This window comes from Helianthus annuus, chromosome 13 (genome assembly GCF_002127325.2).
Source record: "Helianthus annuus cultivar XRQ/B chromosome 13, HanXRQr2.0-SUNRISE, whole genome shotgun sequence".
Lineage (NCBI taxonomy): Eukaryota > Viridiplantae > Streptophyta > Magnoliopsida > Asterales > Asteraceae > Helianthus > Helianthus annuus.
In genome coordinates this window covers 146,542,361-146,559,180 of record NC_035445.2, presented here as the reverse complement: position 1 = coordinate 146,559,180, position 16,820 = coordinate 146,542,361, and the positions used below count along the sequence as shown (strand labels likewise).

Here is a 16,820-nt window from a genome sequence, read left to right as displayed (position 1 = left end):
GTGTTATATTATTTGATGTCCTAAAATAATATAACTAATACACCAAATATACAAATAATCACACACATGGTGTCATCTAAATATATATTTCCTAAATACATATTTAGTCACTTTTATTTATAAAAACCAACCTCCAAGAATTATAATTTTTTGTAACAAAAATTATGGCAAAGTTTTTGTAACAATTTATGGTTTAAAATACACTTGTAAATATTTGTTTAGAAATATTTTTCTAATTGTTTATATTTTTAGAAAATTTTGCCATAGTTTCCCCTAAAAATGGAGGTTTCCATGCTTTCAAGCATATCATTTTCTTTTGTAAAATCAACACAATCAATCCACAATCAACAATAAACAACCTGTACTTACCAATTTTGCCGCAAGCAAGTAATAACTACTACTTCATGAACTTGAATATTTGTAAAAATTTGTAGTAACTTACTAGTGTAATTAATAAGCCTTGTTATCCTTTAAGATGTGAGTGATTCTCTAAAACCTTCATTTTTAAAGAATATGGATCTTTACAACTTATGATCACATCTTCTAAAAATGTTTCTTTATGAAATTTTCTTATTACACAAGTGTTTCTACACTTGTTTATCCACCAAAAATAATGTTTGTTTATGTAAGAACCAAGATTTAATAAAACTTATATTTTTAACTTGGTTTCTTTAGAAACCATCCCTAAAATTTTTAGATCTACATGATTAATAACTTACTTTGATCATTTCTTAACAAGAAACAACTTTATTCTTTCAAGTTCATGATCTTTGTGTGGATGATCTATCATCCTACATCATTTCTATTCTCTCATCTTGCTAGATTATGTTTTTAATCATGATCTAGCAAGATCACATGATGATCAACATCATTTTCACAAGCAATCAACAATCATCAAGCATAACAACTCATATTCATCAAGATTTCTTCATATTTCAAGCTTATGTTCAAGTTTACTTCTTGTGATTCTTAGTGTTCTTCAAGATTATGATTATGATTCTTCTTTTAACCACTTAAAATGGAAGTAAAATAGCAAGATCAAGGGTTCTTACCACTAGCACAAGGCTAGGGATGATCAAGAGAAGAAAACAAGTGGGTAAAAGCAAATAAGAGGGGTCCTTGAACTTCCGTAAGCTCCTAGCTCCTTTGTATGTCTTCTAACACCTTTGTATGAGCTTGGATTGTATGAGAATGGGTGAATGATGGTGGATGTGTGGGTGTTTTGGGTCGGCTGAGAGCAAGGAGGAGAAGAGGAGAGAGTTTGTGTGTGTTAGTGTGTGTGAAAATGAAAGTTATGAACATAAGGGTTATACTTATAACCAAGTTTAGGTGTTTTCCAAAGGATATTATATTCTTAAGGTTGCAACATGATCTATTATAAAATTGAAAGAAAATCCCATGTGGGTCCACATGTTGGGCCGTGAATAGTGGGGGGGGGGGGGGTAGTAGGCTAGGGTAAAACTAAATTGGTTAGTTCAAGGTAAAAATGTAAGTATCTAGTTAGTTATATTAGTTACTAGATATTTTAGGAAGTGTTATGATGTTCGGGGACCATAACTAGCTTTGTAATGTTAAAACAGTGTTTCTAGTGTAAATTTGGTGTTCCGGGTAGTGTCCGGTTGCTCGGTTGGTTACCGGTTCGTTAAGGTGCTAAACTATGCAGTTTAGTGTGCTTTATGTACCCTTTTGTGACACTTTTGATTCCCGGCACTTAGGAAAGCATTTAGGACCATTTAACCATATTTCTGCATAATATTTGATTGTTTAAATGCTGATTTTGCTGAATTTGTGAGTTCTAGGCACTTTCCGGCACTTAAACTATCCCTAAAAAGGCAGTTTTGTGATCCTTACTTTCCTACACACTATACTAGTGTCATACTTGGTTTCTGGCCCATTAAGTGTCTCAACAAACTGTCTGTCTATGTACTGAGTTCTGTCAGCATTTTCCTGATTTATCTGATAACTATGCTAACGGTACCTAATGCATCATTTGAGTCAAATAAGCTTTCATGAAATAATGACATAACATTTGGCAATATATGATGCACATGTATGTATAAAGCAGTAATTAGAAAGCAGTTAATTGCAATTCAGCACAGTCATTAAGCACTAATCATTGTTAATTAATTATACGGATACCTGAATTTTTGACAGTTGTCACATATACGTCCTAAAATACACCCCGTATACAGAAAACGGGGCGCGACAACATGACACCAGGCCGCACCCAGTTGCGCCACGTGTCTGTTACGTGTTGGGGCTAGGGGTTGAGTCGACAAGGCTAGGGCCTACCCTAGCGTCCTCGCGGCACGCGAAGGCATTGCCTTCTATCTCTCGCGGGACGCGAGCGAGCCCGGATCAGACCATATAAAAGGGGCAAAAGGCCTCAGTTTACCTCCGCTCATTTCTTTTATTCTCTCTCAAATCTCTACAAGGCAAATATTATCGGGTATTATACCCCTAAAAAGCGAAGCTCTGCCTCGTTGTAAGTATTATAACCCCCGGTTACGTATTAGTTACTCTGCCCGATTGATCTAGAGCTCCGTAACGCATGTCAAGGCTCTGCCTGACTCAGTTGTTGGAGTTCTGTCTCGGGGGTATAGCTAATGTAAATTGGGTTATCTTACTAACACGTGTGCATTGTTTAATTTAATAGATTATAACCAGGAAGTCACCAGAAAGCAGTAGTAGTATCTAAATAGCAATGTGAGTACATCTACTTTTTGTAAACTGTATTTACAAAATCACAATTATTTTAAAGTATATTTAACAGTGATTGAGTCTATGTATTCTACAATTACTGTCGGTATGTTGGGGTTTTGTATACATTAGTTGTTACTACACAGTGAGTAGTAGCATGACCAAAAGTCAGGATTGACAGTACCGTGGGTGGTAATTGGGTAGATAAAAACATTGTAATCGCTCTCAATACTGTAATATTATAAAAGTTTGTTTTGATTAAACTGGGATGCACTCACCAGTATTTCTTGCTGATAAAATTTTTAAAACGCGTTTTAGGTAACAAAATATGAAAGCCAAATAGAAGCCAACTGGAGAGCACTGAAGGCTTGGAAAAGTAGCTATAAAAGTTATCTAAACAAGAAAGAAGTTTTATTTCAATAAATTGGGGTTTATCCCTATAAACATATTGTAATGGAAACTTGGGTTTTTCCCTTGTATTTATTATTTATAAAAGTGTGGTGTTTTAACTCTGATAAACTATTTCCTAACTACGGCTCTGATGTAAATTTCCGCTGCCAAATTAATAAACACCAATACCACTGATACTGTCCTCGCGGCCGCCCGCTCCGGGGTAGGAGTCGGGGGTTGCAACATGTGAAATCCACCACTTATGAACTAGCCAAACATATCATTATTCGCTATTTTGACCCGTTTGGTTGTTCGTGTTAAATCCATCACTTATGAACTAACCAAACACAACTTTATTCGCTATTTATCCATTCAGTTCATTCGTGCGAAATCCATCACTTATGAATGAACCGAATTTCACAAGTATTACTTAATTAATCGACATATATATCAATACAAATCTATTAATGAAATCCTACAAAGCATAAGCCATGTACCTTACAGTTTCCCTTTAAGTCGCGTATCGCTCCTGGCTTTATCACTCGCCTTCTCGCTCGAGTCGCCTATAGTGAACAACCCGACTAATTGTTAAATTGTCACTATAAGAATCATTATCACCAAATTTTGTCAAGAATCATTAAATATGATTCTCATCAAGTTTTATCGTACTACAATAGTTTAATACTTTCACTTAGGCAATTTATCAAACACCATGTGCGTATGATTTTTACCAACTATGTTAAATCAAATTTTAGCAAATTCCTAACCATGAAATCTCAATTCAACAAGTAGGTATGTTGATTATAGATGCTTTGATATCACTTTTCAGTTTCTTATGAATTCATATACCAAATTTAACTCTTTAAACTTCATGGACTCAACCTTATTCATCAAAACCCACTTATATCCATATGTGCATCCAACCCTAACACTCAATCATGGCAATTATTCTACTACCATTCATCAAGGGTTTGCTTCTAAGTATGTAAACATATCACATATAGTTATAACATCAAAATTTCATATTTGAATTGAAACTTGTGGTGATCAACTAGTATTATAACATCACCAAACATCAAAATTCGGCATACCTTGAATTACTCTAGCTTAGGTGATTAGTTATTGCAGTTCATGCACTAACTTTAGACCCGATTTCCCTTTCGATTTGAAGAAATTTATGATTTTAGGTTATGGGGAGCTTTACCCCCTTTCTTCCCCTGGCTCTGGTCGACCAAAACACACATCAGTGTGTGTTTTTGGTGTTTTTCACCTTTTTAACATTTTGTTTTCAAAGTTTACAAGTATGGACCCCTAAGTTTAGTTCTTGACCATTAAACATTGTAACTGGATGTTTTTAAATAACTTAATTCTTATTACTATCTAGGTTATTTTCCTTTAGCTATTATGTAATAATAATATATGTGACAACCCTCATAATTACATGTATCCGTACGATTAATTAATGTTAATTAAAGTGCTTGATGATTGTGCTGAATTACTTAACTGCTTTCTGATTACTGCGTCATACTTACATGTGCTTGTTAACATACTAAGTCTTGTGCAGAAAATTGACTAAATGGTCCTGTATGCTTTCCTAAGTGTTGGGAATTAAAAGTGTCACAAAAAGATACATAAAAGACACTAAACGGAATAACTTAGCACTTTAACAAACCGGTATCTAACCGAACAACCGGACATTACCCGGAACACTAAAATATTGCAAAAAGTATTGTTTTTATTTTTCTGAGCTAGTTATGGTTCCCGAACACTTAAACACCCTACATAATGCATGTAACACACTAAACATTAGAAATTACACTTAACCCCTAACTAATTACCTTTACCACAACAATTTTCATTTAACCCCCCCCCCCCTCTTGTTATAACCGGCCCCAAAGGGGACCCCACCCAAAAGATTGATTAAATCTTCCTATAATCTTCCCATAATCTCTTCTTGGAATTTGGAGGATTGTGTTTGTACTTAATGAAACATTGGAACCATTGGTTAATAAGACTTAGAGGTTATAAGATCAACTTTACCTTCAACATCTCACCACTTCAACACTCCCTCCTCCTCCCTTGAACCTTCGGCCGACCCTATCCCCCACCACCACCATTTTTGTTGTTGCAATCTCAAGTATTCCAAGTATATCTCAAGGCGTATCAAGGTGAATTAGAAAGCTCGGTGTTCACGGAACATGAAGGACCTCATTCGTTTGCTATTATCCTCCACTTTTGCTTCTTGATCTTCCCTAGCTTTAAGCTAGTTGTAAGCTTCTTGTTAATCCTTATTTACTTCATGTTTTTAGTGGTTAATAGATATATCATGATGAAACATATGAACATTAAAAGACTTGAATCTTGAATCATGAAACATAAGCTTAAATAAGATGAAACATGATGTAATATTTTTAGTATGATGTTGTTTGGTATATGTTGATGTTTGCTTGATGATTACTAGTGATATGATGATTGATCATCATATGGAACTTGTTAGAGAATGATTAAAAACATGGTTTAACAAGTTAGAGATGATTATGTGCTTTCATGAAATAATCATCTTCTAGTCTAAACATGAACTTGAAAGAAAAATGATTTTTCTTGAAAAATAATAAACCAAGTGAACTAGTGATTGATGTGCGTGAAGTGTGTTATATTTTAGGTATATATTTTAAGCCCTTTTTACACTTTTTAGCCAAGTTTTAAATTTATAAACACGATATTTACTAACACTAAACACACATATGGGTAAGTGCACCCATCGTGGACGTAGTATAGTGTTGGTAAGATACTGCGGTCGTCCAAGGACATAAGAGCTTTTAGTACCGGTTTATCCTCAACGACTAACCAAATCAAAATGTTAGAAAAAGGTTTTAAACTAAGAAAATAAAAGTAACTAAAATGCTGAAAAATAAAATAAAAATAAAAACAGATAGACAAGATGAATCACTTGGATCCGACTCGTGTGTAGTGTAACCTTTGATTATTTTCGCACTTTTGCACTTGTTTAAGAGATTATCTTAGTTATTGTAGTAGGCCCCTCTTTTGAAGGCGACGTTACCCTCAACCCAGTAGTTTGAGTCAACAAGGATACAATCCTAAAGGGTCGGATTATTGAAAGATAATGAATTAAGTTATTAATGCATAATGTGGTAGGCCCCTCTTTTGAAGGCGACGTTACCCTCAGCTAAGTAGTCTGAGTCAGCAGAGATACAGTCCTAAGTAGCTGGGTTAAAGTTTTAATAGTAGTTTAACTTATGAGGGGTTCAAAGAGTTTGGACACCCGCCATCCAATACCTTTGGGTATTGAAGGAGGTCCCACTAAATTTGACCCAGGTCCTTTGCAGGATCTATACACTGAACAATGGCAAGACTCTTACCAAACCGTTCCCCTAACCCCCGACCGGGTAGCCAACATACCTCCATATAGACCGTGGAGATATGAATGGTGAAAATCTTGTATTTTATAGAGATCGTAAAATAATGCCAAGACACCACGGATAAACGATAAGGAAGAATCACCTTCAACATAAGGAACTAGTAATTAAAGTCACTAACACAAAACCAATTAAAAAGTGCAAAAGATTAAAAATAAAAAGTATTACACTAAACACTTGTCTTCACCAAGTGATGTAAGAGACTTAGGCAAACATGGCTTGTGATTGTCAAGAACTCTTACGATCAATCTTGGATCCCGAGACGACTCACACACTCTATGATTGACAATGGATGATGGTGGTGGATGATGGTGTTATGGTGGTGGTGGGTGGTGGGTGAAGTGTGAGAGAGGTGGTGTGCCAAGGGATAGGTTGCAAGAGCTCCAAACACTCCTATTTATAAGCTGAACAGAAGCTCAGGCACGGCCCGTGTCCGCTGGGCACAGCCCCATGTCCATCTGACTCTCTCTCTTCATTAATTGTAATTCGCAATTACAATAAATGCGCCTGCAGGAAGTTGACCGCGCCCCCCGTGTCCGTTGGGCACGGCCCCGTGGTAGGCAACAGAAGCTTCTATGAGTTTGTCTTTTCTGCTGGCACTTGGGCACGGCCCCGTGCTCACTGAGCACGGGGCGTGTTCAATCTTCTGTCTTCTTTGTTTTGCTTGGGAAGATGCTGTCGGGGGTCGGGCATGTCACTTTCTTGTATTTATGTTAGATTTTGCTGTCTTTTTGCTTCTTTTGTTATTTTGAGCTCTTTTAATCCTGAAAATACAAAAGGAAGACAAAAGCAAAAGCATACTTTTTCCAACATTAGTACTAAAACGGGTTAGTTTTATGCTACAATTGATGTAATTTTTATGTTGCATTTTGTGCACATCAAATACCCTCACACTTGAATCTTTGCTTGTCCTCAAGCAAAACTCTTTATAATGTGGCTTTATTCACTCCCAAATGGAATGGGTAGAAGAGAAGGTTTTTGGGCTTGTCATAGATTGTCGGGATTTCCAAGATTATTTAGGTTTTATTTTTATTTATTTACAATTCTATTCGTTATGATTTATTAAAAACGTTTCTTAAGATAAATTACTTATTAGGGCATAACATACCTCTTTAAAATTCCATTTATATACAATTTCACATACCTTACGGGGAATCACTCAACACTCGGCCGAAGGTGTATTTTTAGTGAATCACTCGAGAGCGGCATGGAACTTACTCCTATCATAAGCTTGCCAAGCAATCAATCCTCCTCATTTTTAACTATATACCTTTGTAAATATCAAGAGGACTTTTTTTGGGTGAGGTGTTAGGCTTGGGCTAAAGGTGGGTGGTTGGGTTAGTGGTTAGTAAACGGGCGAAAAGCGTAACAAACGTCGGTTTTTGAAAGACTTTTTATTTTTCATTTTATTTTGATGAACCACTTGTTTCAAACAAAGTTATATCTGATGAACTTGTTTGTTTGGTTTCATCAATATATATATATATATATGTATTTTAAGGAAGAATCATTAGAAAACCGAACGTTGTTACTAAAAGAAAGGGTTAATAATAAAAAGGTTTAGGTGGATAAAAAGGGTGATTGTTTTGGGTTAAGAAAGGAAAAGGTTTAGGCTCAAAGGGGTTAACTAGGGGGATTTTGGGTAGGTGGTAAAAAAATGAAAAATAATGGTGTAGAAAGAAAAAGGGTTAGTCCTAATGCCTCCATCATTTACTTACTCGGGTTTAAGTTGGTAAGGACCGGGAATGTATTGTTGTGGCAAGTTCTAGAGTCGTACGAACCAAGCGGCTATTCACACAAGAAACGAAAAATGAGCATTTAGTGTAAAGATATGTATTTGTATGCTCGATAAAGGCTCAAAACTCACTTTTGTGGGAAAGGGTTTTTTATGTGATCAAGTATATATAATCAAATTTTAACTAAGTTTGTCATGCCTTTTCATAATTTTCTTATGTTGGTTCTTTTTATCACGATGCTATCGGTTGTAAACTTGTAAAAATATAACCTTATTAGAACTTGAATTTCCAACTTAAACTTAGACAAGTAAAAAAAATGAAAATTTTTGAAATTTTTTTTTGGGGTGATTAGCGGTTCCAATAGAATTTTGTATAAGGCTTGTTATTAGGACTTGCAAGATTCAAGGTTTTAGCATTCCCCCCCACACTTAAATTACACATTGTCCTCAATGTGTCCCAAAAATAAGTTTTTAGGTTGATTGAATGTGTAAGATGGTGTTAAAAGCAAAATTTTATGTTACTGGCATCCTGGACACGGCCCCGTGGTGACTGGGCACGGCCCCGTGTTCAGGTGCCAGCGACAAAAATTAAGGAAAAGAAACAGAAGCCTGGACACGGGGGCGTGTTCAGTGAACACGGCTCGTGTCCAGTTACCTGAACTGGGCAATTTTCTGGAGAGTGTGCAGCACAGGGCCGTGTTGAGCGGACACGGCCCGTGCTGAGCTTACTCTAATGAAGAAATTGTTGTCGGATGGCCCTGTTTTCGTGCATGGGGCTATGTTTCTTGTCTCCCTTGTTATCCTTTACCATCACGAGTGTGTTTTATTCCTGCAAATTAAAATTAAGCTAAAAGATTAAACTAAACTAAGGATAGTTCCGCGGAATGCCTCCGTGGTGCGCCACGTTTATAAGGGTCCTTGGCTAGACCCAAAGTGAGGTTATATGTTTTCCGAGCGGGATGTTTTGCATCCATTGTTGCACCGTCGGAGAGCATCATCCAAACTCGAATCAATAACCTTCATGTAATTGACCTGGTCATCGTCCTCTATTCTCTTCCCAACCCCGAACTTCACTTCCTTATCCCCATACTTCAAAGTGTGTGTTCCGTCATTCATGTCTACCACTGCTTGTGCGGTGGCTAGAAATGGCCTCCCTAGTATGAGGGGGACTTCAGTGTCTTCTTCCATATCTAGTATGACAAAGTCGGCCGGGTAGACGTATTTGTCGACTTTGACCAATAGATTTTCAGCGACACCTTGCGGGTATTTAACGGACCTGTCGGCAAGTTGTATACCCATCTTGGTAGGGCTCGTTCTTCCTAGGCCGATTCGTTTGAACATTGATGCAGGCATGAGGTTAATGCTAGCCCTAAGGTCGGCTAGTGCATTACGAATGGGGGATTCCCGGATCGAGCAAGGAATTGTGAAGCTTCCGGGATCAATTTTTTTTGGGGAAGTTTGTTGAGTACGAGGGCGGAGCATTCTTCGCCTAGGTTAACAAATTGCAATGATTCAATTTTCCTTTTATGAGTGAGGAAGTCCCTCATGAATTTTGAGTATTTAGGCATTTGAGTTAGGACTTCGATGAAAGGAATATTAACGTGCAATTGTTTTAGTAAACTTTCGAACTTTGTGAATTTCTCATTAGTCTTTTGACGAATTAACCTACCGGGGTACGAAACCGGAGGAGCCTTGGTGGGCTCTTGAAGTAGAGGAGAAGCCTTCTCTTGTTGGGGCGGTGGTGTGCTTTCCTCAGTTGGTGGTGGCGGAGCTTCTGCGAGACCCACGGTACGGTTTCTTAATGTTATGAGATGAACTTGTGCTTTTGGGTTTGTTTCGGTATTACTTGGTAACGCACCTTGTGGTCTCTCGGAGAAATTTTGAGCTAGTTGATTTATTTGTTTTTCAATGTTTTGTATACTAGCTTGTTGATTTCTAAAATTTGATTCCAATTGTTGAAACCGATCTGAGTTTTTCTTTTCAGTGTCGGAGATGAGGCGAGATATAGTATCTTCAAGCCTTTCTCGTCCACCTTGTTGTTGAGGGAAATTTTGTGACTCATTTCTTGGTTGTTGAAAGTTTGTTCGTTGATTTAGACTTTGTTGGTTACTACTATTGCCGGGTTCTCTCCAACCAAGGTTAGGGTGGTTACGCCATCCTTGGTTGTAGGTACCCGTTGGAGGACCCGACGCCCTAGGTCTATTATCAATGTAGTTTACCGACCTGGATTGATCATCTGTTTCTTTTATACAACTCCAATTTTCGTGTGGCCCACCACACCCTTCACAAGCCATAACCGAGACTGTTTTTGTTATTTCTAAGTTTTTAATTTTTGAAGAAAGGGCCTCGATTTGGGCTTGTAAAGAAGTGCTTTCATCAATCTTATGGGCGCCCTGGGCAATAGACTTATTGCCTCGGGGAGTGTGCCACTGAAAATTGATTAGAGTAATTTCCTCGATTTGATTGTATATTACATGCGGGCGGCGATTACCTAAAAGTCCCCCGGAGCTAGAGTCAAGTGTTTGTCTCGTGTGTGGCAACAACCCATTATAGAAGGTGGATACTTGTTGCCATACCGCAAGACCGTGATGGGGGACACTTTCGCAATAGCTCCTTGAACCTTTCCCAAGTTTCATATAAGGATTCCCCATCCTCTTGTGAATATGTATTAATTTCAGTCATTAATTTAGCCGTTTTAGCGGGAGGGAAATACTTATATAGAAATTTTTGGGCTAGTTCATCCCAGGTGTTTACCGAACCAACTGGGATGGCGTTGAGCCAAGCTTTTGCTTGGTCTTTTAGCGAAAATGGAAACATTCGAAGGCGGATGGCGTCATTTGATGCTCCATTGATCCGAAAGGTATCACATATTTCTAAGAAATTAGTAATATGTAGATGGGGATCCTCGTCCGCAAGCCCATGAAAGGTTGCGGAGTTTTGGAGCATTTGTATCAAATGTGGCCGAAGTTCGAAGTTATTGGCTTCAACATTCGGTGCATTGATAGTGGCACCGAGATTACCTACGGTGGGTCGTAGGTAATCCATGAGGGTACGTTGGTCCGCCATTGGAAGTGGGTCCCCCGAAACCTTCTCTTGGTTTTTAGCTTTAAGTCTTTTTCTGAGAAAGCGTTCGGGTTCTTCTAGAGGTTCTTTCATGTCTTTATTAGAACTGCAGCTCATACACTACGTAGAAGGTTCAGATGTGGCGTCTGGTTCCAAATCCTGCAATAAAAACAGAAAAAAATGTTGGTCAGAAAGTTCACCACGGCCCCATGCTCACTAAACACGGCCCGTGGTCGGAGATACAACGATTGTTTTCCGGATCCCTGTTACTGGGAAGTTGGACACGACCCCGTGTTGCACCGACACGGCCCCGTGCTCAGCCCTCTGTAACTCGGAAAATAAAAACTGCCAGTGACACTGCTGGGCACGGCCCGTGTCCGACCAGGCACGACCCGTGCTGAGCTCTGCAGAAGCTGAAAAATTAAGAAAATCCTAAAAAAATAGAAAGAAAATAAAAAAAATGATTAGGCCGTTGATTCTTAACTTTCGTAAAATCCTTGTGTCCCCGGCAACGGCGCCAAAAACTTGATGTGCGTGAAGTGTGTTAAATTTTAGGTATATATTTTAAGCCTTTTTTACACTTTTTAGCCAAGTTTTAAATTTATAAACACGATATTTACTAACACTAAACACACATATGGGCAAGTGCACCCATCGTGGACGTAGTATAGTGTTGGTAAGATACCGAGGTCGTCCAAGGACACAAGAGCTTTTAGTACCAGTTTATCCTCAACGTCTAACCAAATCAAAATGTTAGAAAAAGGTTTTAAACTAAGAAAATAAAACTAACTAAAATGCTGAAAAATAAAATAAAAATAAAAACAGATAGACAAGATGAATAACTTGGATCCAACTCGTGTGTAGTGTAACCTTTGATTATTTTCGCACTTTTGCACTTGTTTAAGAGATTATCTTAGTTATTGTAGTAGGCCCCTCTTTTGAAGGCGACGTTTGTCACACCCCAACCGATGGCGGAAACATCGGGATGAGACGTACAAACTGTTCAAAGACATCATAACACTAAATGTGACAATAATTAAAATTTCATTTATTAATATTCAAAGTTTCATACATAGTCAAAAAGGAAATAACAAACATTAAACAAAGTTTATTTCATAGGTGGGTTTCTAGGCCATCCTATTTATTTCTTCAGATCTTGATTCCTCATCCTGCAGTATGCATTTAAAATAAAGTCAACAACACATGTTGGCGAGTATACAAGTTTGAATATAGCATAATAGATTTAAAATAGTTTAACATGATCAAATCCACGTGAATACTTGAGTTCATATTAACAGTTATACTCGTAACGATGAAATCTATGTGTTCAAACCAAAGTTTAACGCAATTAACATAGCCTAACCCTCGAAAGGGTGGTAACATAGAATAAAAATCCTAACAATACCCATAATATTATGGGAGGGGCGTTACAACCTACAGCGCTGCCATTGTTAGGGGAGGCTTGCAAAGTTAATGAACACACAGTCATAAATGTTTAACATTAGCATAACATGATTAACATAAGTCAAATAGATTCACAAGAAATATGGATAGATAGTGCAAAAATGTTTAACATAGTGTTTTTGATATAGGAAATGCATACAACACCCAAAATGTGATAAAACAGAAAATGGGTCATGTATACTCACCTTAGAGTGCGTTGCGTATTTCTTGGAATAAGATAAGAATAATAGATTTTCCCCAAGAGGATGTGCACAAGAGAATTACCCTATTAAGTTTGAAGGATTTTGTTAAATATTGGGAATTTTGGAGATTATTATATGACAAGGCATTCATGAAAGTAAAATAGAATTAACATTTCTAATTATTAATCACATGCCTTACAATATGTATGACAAATAAAATAAATATTGATTTTTACCAAAGTGTTATAAATATAATTATCAAAAATGTTGGATTAAATAAATAACACTTCTGATATGTATATAATTATTTTAGATTAATAATCTTGATTAAATAATCTAATATAAATTAACAATTCTATAAATAATAAGTCTATTTATAAAATTCTAGTTATATAAAATAAGATAATAAATCTGATTTTAAATAATTCTGATTTAGTTTAATATAACATTTCGGATATAAAATAATACTTCTGATTTTATAAAACTGACATAACTAAATAAAATTCTGAAATACAACATATCTGTTTTCTAAATAAATATAACTGGTTTTATTATATTATTAAGAATCATATAATAACAAATATAAAACTGATTTTATATATTAATAGAATATAATTCTGATTTTATATTACCAAATACTATTAATAATAGTATATGTATATGTATTAACAGTAAATAATATACTAATAATAATAAGATTAATTGTAATAATAATAACAATATATAACAGTAATGGGATAACCGGAAAAAGAAAGAAAACGAAAGCGGGTCGGAACACGTTACCGGATCGGGATGAGGAGGTGGTGGCCGGAGACGGTGATCAGCGGTGGCAGGTGATGGTTCCGGCGAGCGAGAAAGTTCCGGCAACGAGTCGAACACGGTATCGGTTTAGTTTCGGTGGTTCGGATTCGTGATGAGTGTAAAGAAACGAGAAAGATGTGAGGGTCGGGTTTTATAGAGTTTGGTGGCGACGGTTTCGGAAACCGGAAAGTCGGGTCCGATCAAAACCAAATCGGAGAGACGAAAGGTAAAAGGTCGGAGAACTATTCTGTTTGGCGGTTACTTTGTTTTGATTTAAATTCGTAATTAATGAGTGAATAAAAACAATGCAGGTCCAAGATATTCACAAGTTGAGAGGCAGCCCAGCTGTTTAAGGCATCTGCTTGTGTACGAGGTCGCGGGTTCGAAACCCGGGTCACGCATACCTTTGGATTTAATCCCCTTTTTTATTAACAGTTAGTTTTAACTAACTGAGTTAGCCACTAACTGAGTTTTCCAACTCAGTTAGTGCTGCCCTTTAGTAATAACTAACCAGGTTAGGTTATTTAACCGGGTTTTCACTAACGGGGTCAGATTCGCTAACGGAAATGCCTAAAATCAATAAAAATTCAGAAAATGATTATTTATTTAATTTAAATTGTTATTTTATTTATCTAAAATATAAATAAAATAATATAATAATCATTTTTAACCCAGATTTCAATATTTTTACCGAATTAGCGTATAAATTCCCAATTTTTGTACGGTTTAGGGTAATCTCTTGGCAACGATGAATTAAAGAGCTGAAATTAAGATGTGATTCCACTGTTTTTACGTGCTTAACATAGTCTCAACAATACGTAGCATTCAAACACAAATTTGGATAAAATCATGCGTTTTCATTATGATTTCAAGTCTCGAGTACAAATTTTGGAATGATAACAAGTACGACAAAAGTACAACTTACAAAAATAGAAAGTACAAGCAGACTTGCCAAAAATAGAAAGATCGAAAATACAAGATGTTACAGTCTCCCCTACTTTAGGAGATTTCGTCCTCGAAATCTTAAGAAGAAGACTGATTCGTGTTCCCAAACTTGAAATGAAAATAACGCTCAAATATAAAGTTTCGTTGAAAACGAAAAAGAGTTGGCAACTACCTCTGAGGTAAGGAAATCACCCCTAGCTCATTGGTGGAGTTGAAAATTCAGAGAAGCTAATCGTCAAGGTAAGGAAATCACTCCTATCTTGATGATATTAGCATAAGATTCAGAACAAACCACATGACACACATAGTTAACAAGATTAACGTATCACTGGCATGTGAATAAACAGGTCAACCCATCGTGTACCGCAATTTAAAGACTTAACATGACCACTAGAATACGGGCGGGCGCTACTCCTATAGCACTACGCATAGTGCTATACATGTTAAGGTGTGGGTTAAAAGACAAGTTCATCACATAAGAATCACCCAGTAATCACGAATCCAGTATAACATATTAGTATGCATGTATCAAATTGAAATGAAAAACATACAAATGTAAAACACAAGAAAATTAAGATAGCATAAAAAGAGATTTAACGTAAAACATAATAATTGAGATAGCACATAAAGAGATTCATCATAAAAATATGGAGTGTCACGGAACGTAACATAGACTATTCCAAAGTGAATCGAAATCCTTTTCGAATTAAGGAGACGTGCTTTGGCCTAATAGACAAACACTCTCATCGAGGAGCGACTAACAATGTTTGTCCTTCCAGTTACTACACGTCCTTAATCGATTGGGAAAATCGAAACTTTGGCGAGATCGAAAATCAAGGAATGGGACTAGTTAAACAAGATGCGAGTTTCACCTCTAACTTGATAACATCGTACCCTAATGTGGTTGGTACTCATCCAAAGATGAGGGTCCACTAGAATATGAAATGGAAAACTCCCAACAAGGTTTGGATATCACTCCTAACTTGAGGGTAGATTTCGTGCAAAAATCAAAGTATAGCTGAGTGAAAATCATCACCAAGTGTGGGAATCACCCCTATCTTGATGAATCATTTCGATTGTGTTGTAAGAGTGTCTTCAAAGCTTCCAGGTGTGTATTGTGTTAGCCTTAGGAAAGGCTTGTATATTAGAAGTCCAAAAGAATAGAGGGAAGCAAGGAAGAGAGAAAGGAACAATGTCTTTAACAGCAAATAAATGAGAAAGCTCCTAAACTATAGACTAGGCAAAGCAAGGCATTCCTAATTCCCTATAGTTATGGCTCTGATACCAATCTGGTATCAGAGTACTCCTACTATAGACTAGGGAAAAGTATTCTTCCTAATTCCCTATAGGTATGGCTCTGATACCAATCTGGTATCAGAGTACTACTATAGACTAGGGAAAAATATAGGAATTCTACCTAATTCCCTATAGTTATGGCTCTGATACCAATCTGTCACACCCCAACCGATGGCGGAAACATCGGGATGAGACGTACAAACTGTTCAAAGACATCATAACACTAAATGTGACAATAATTAAAATTTCATTTATTAATATTCAAAGTTTCATACATAGTCAAAAAGGAAATAACAAACATTAAACAAAGTTTATTTCATAGGTGGGTTTCTAGGCCATCCTATTTATTTCTTCAGATCTTGATTCCTCATCCTGCAGTATACATTTAAAATAAAGTCAACAACACATGTTGGCGAGTATACAAGTTTGAATATAGCATAATAGATTTAAAATAGTTTAACATGATCAAATCCACGTGAATACTTGAGTTCATATTAACAGTTATACTCGTAACGATGAAATCTATGTGTTCAAACCAAAGTTTAACGCAATTAACATAGCCTAACCCTCGAAAGGGTGGTAACATAGAATAAAAATCCTAACAATACCCATAATATTATGGGAGGGGCGTTACAACCTACAGCGCTGCCATTGTTAGGGGAGGCTTGCAAAGTTAATGAACACACAGTCATAAATGTTTAACATTAGCATAACATGATTAACATAAGTCAAATAGATTCACAAGAAATATGGATAGATAGTGCAAAAATGTTTAACATAGTGTTTTTGATATAGGAAATGCATACA

The 16,820-nt window shown here is 36.6% G+C and overlaps 1 non-coding gene across 1 annotated transcript; it reads left to right on the top strand.

Moving 5' to 3' along the window:
* Positions 1 to 10,842: 10,842 nt before the first annotated feature.
* LOC118486183 lies at positions 10,843 to 10,950 on the top strand. Its single transcript, XR_004878038.1, has one exon. It is a non-coding gene; the product is annotated as a small nucleolar RNA R71 (small nucleolar RNA).
* The last annotated feature ends 5,870 nt before the right edge of the window (positions 10,951 to 16,820 follow it).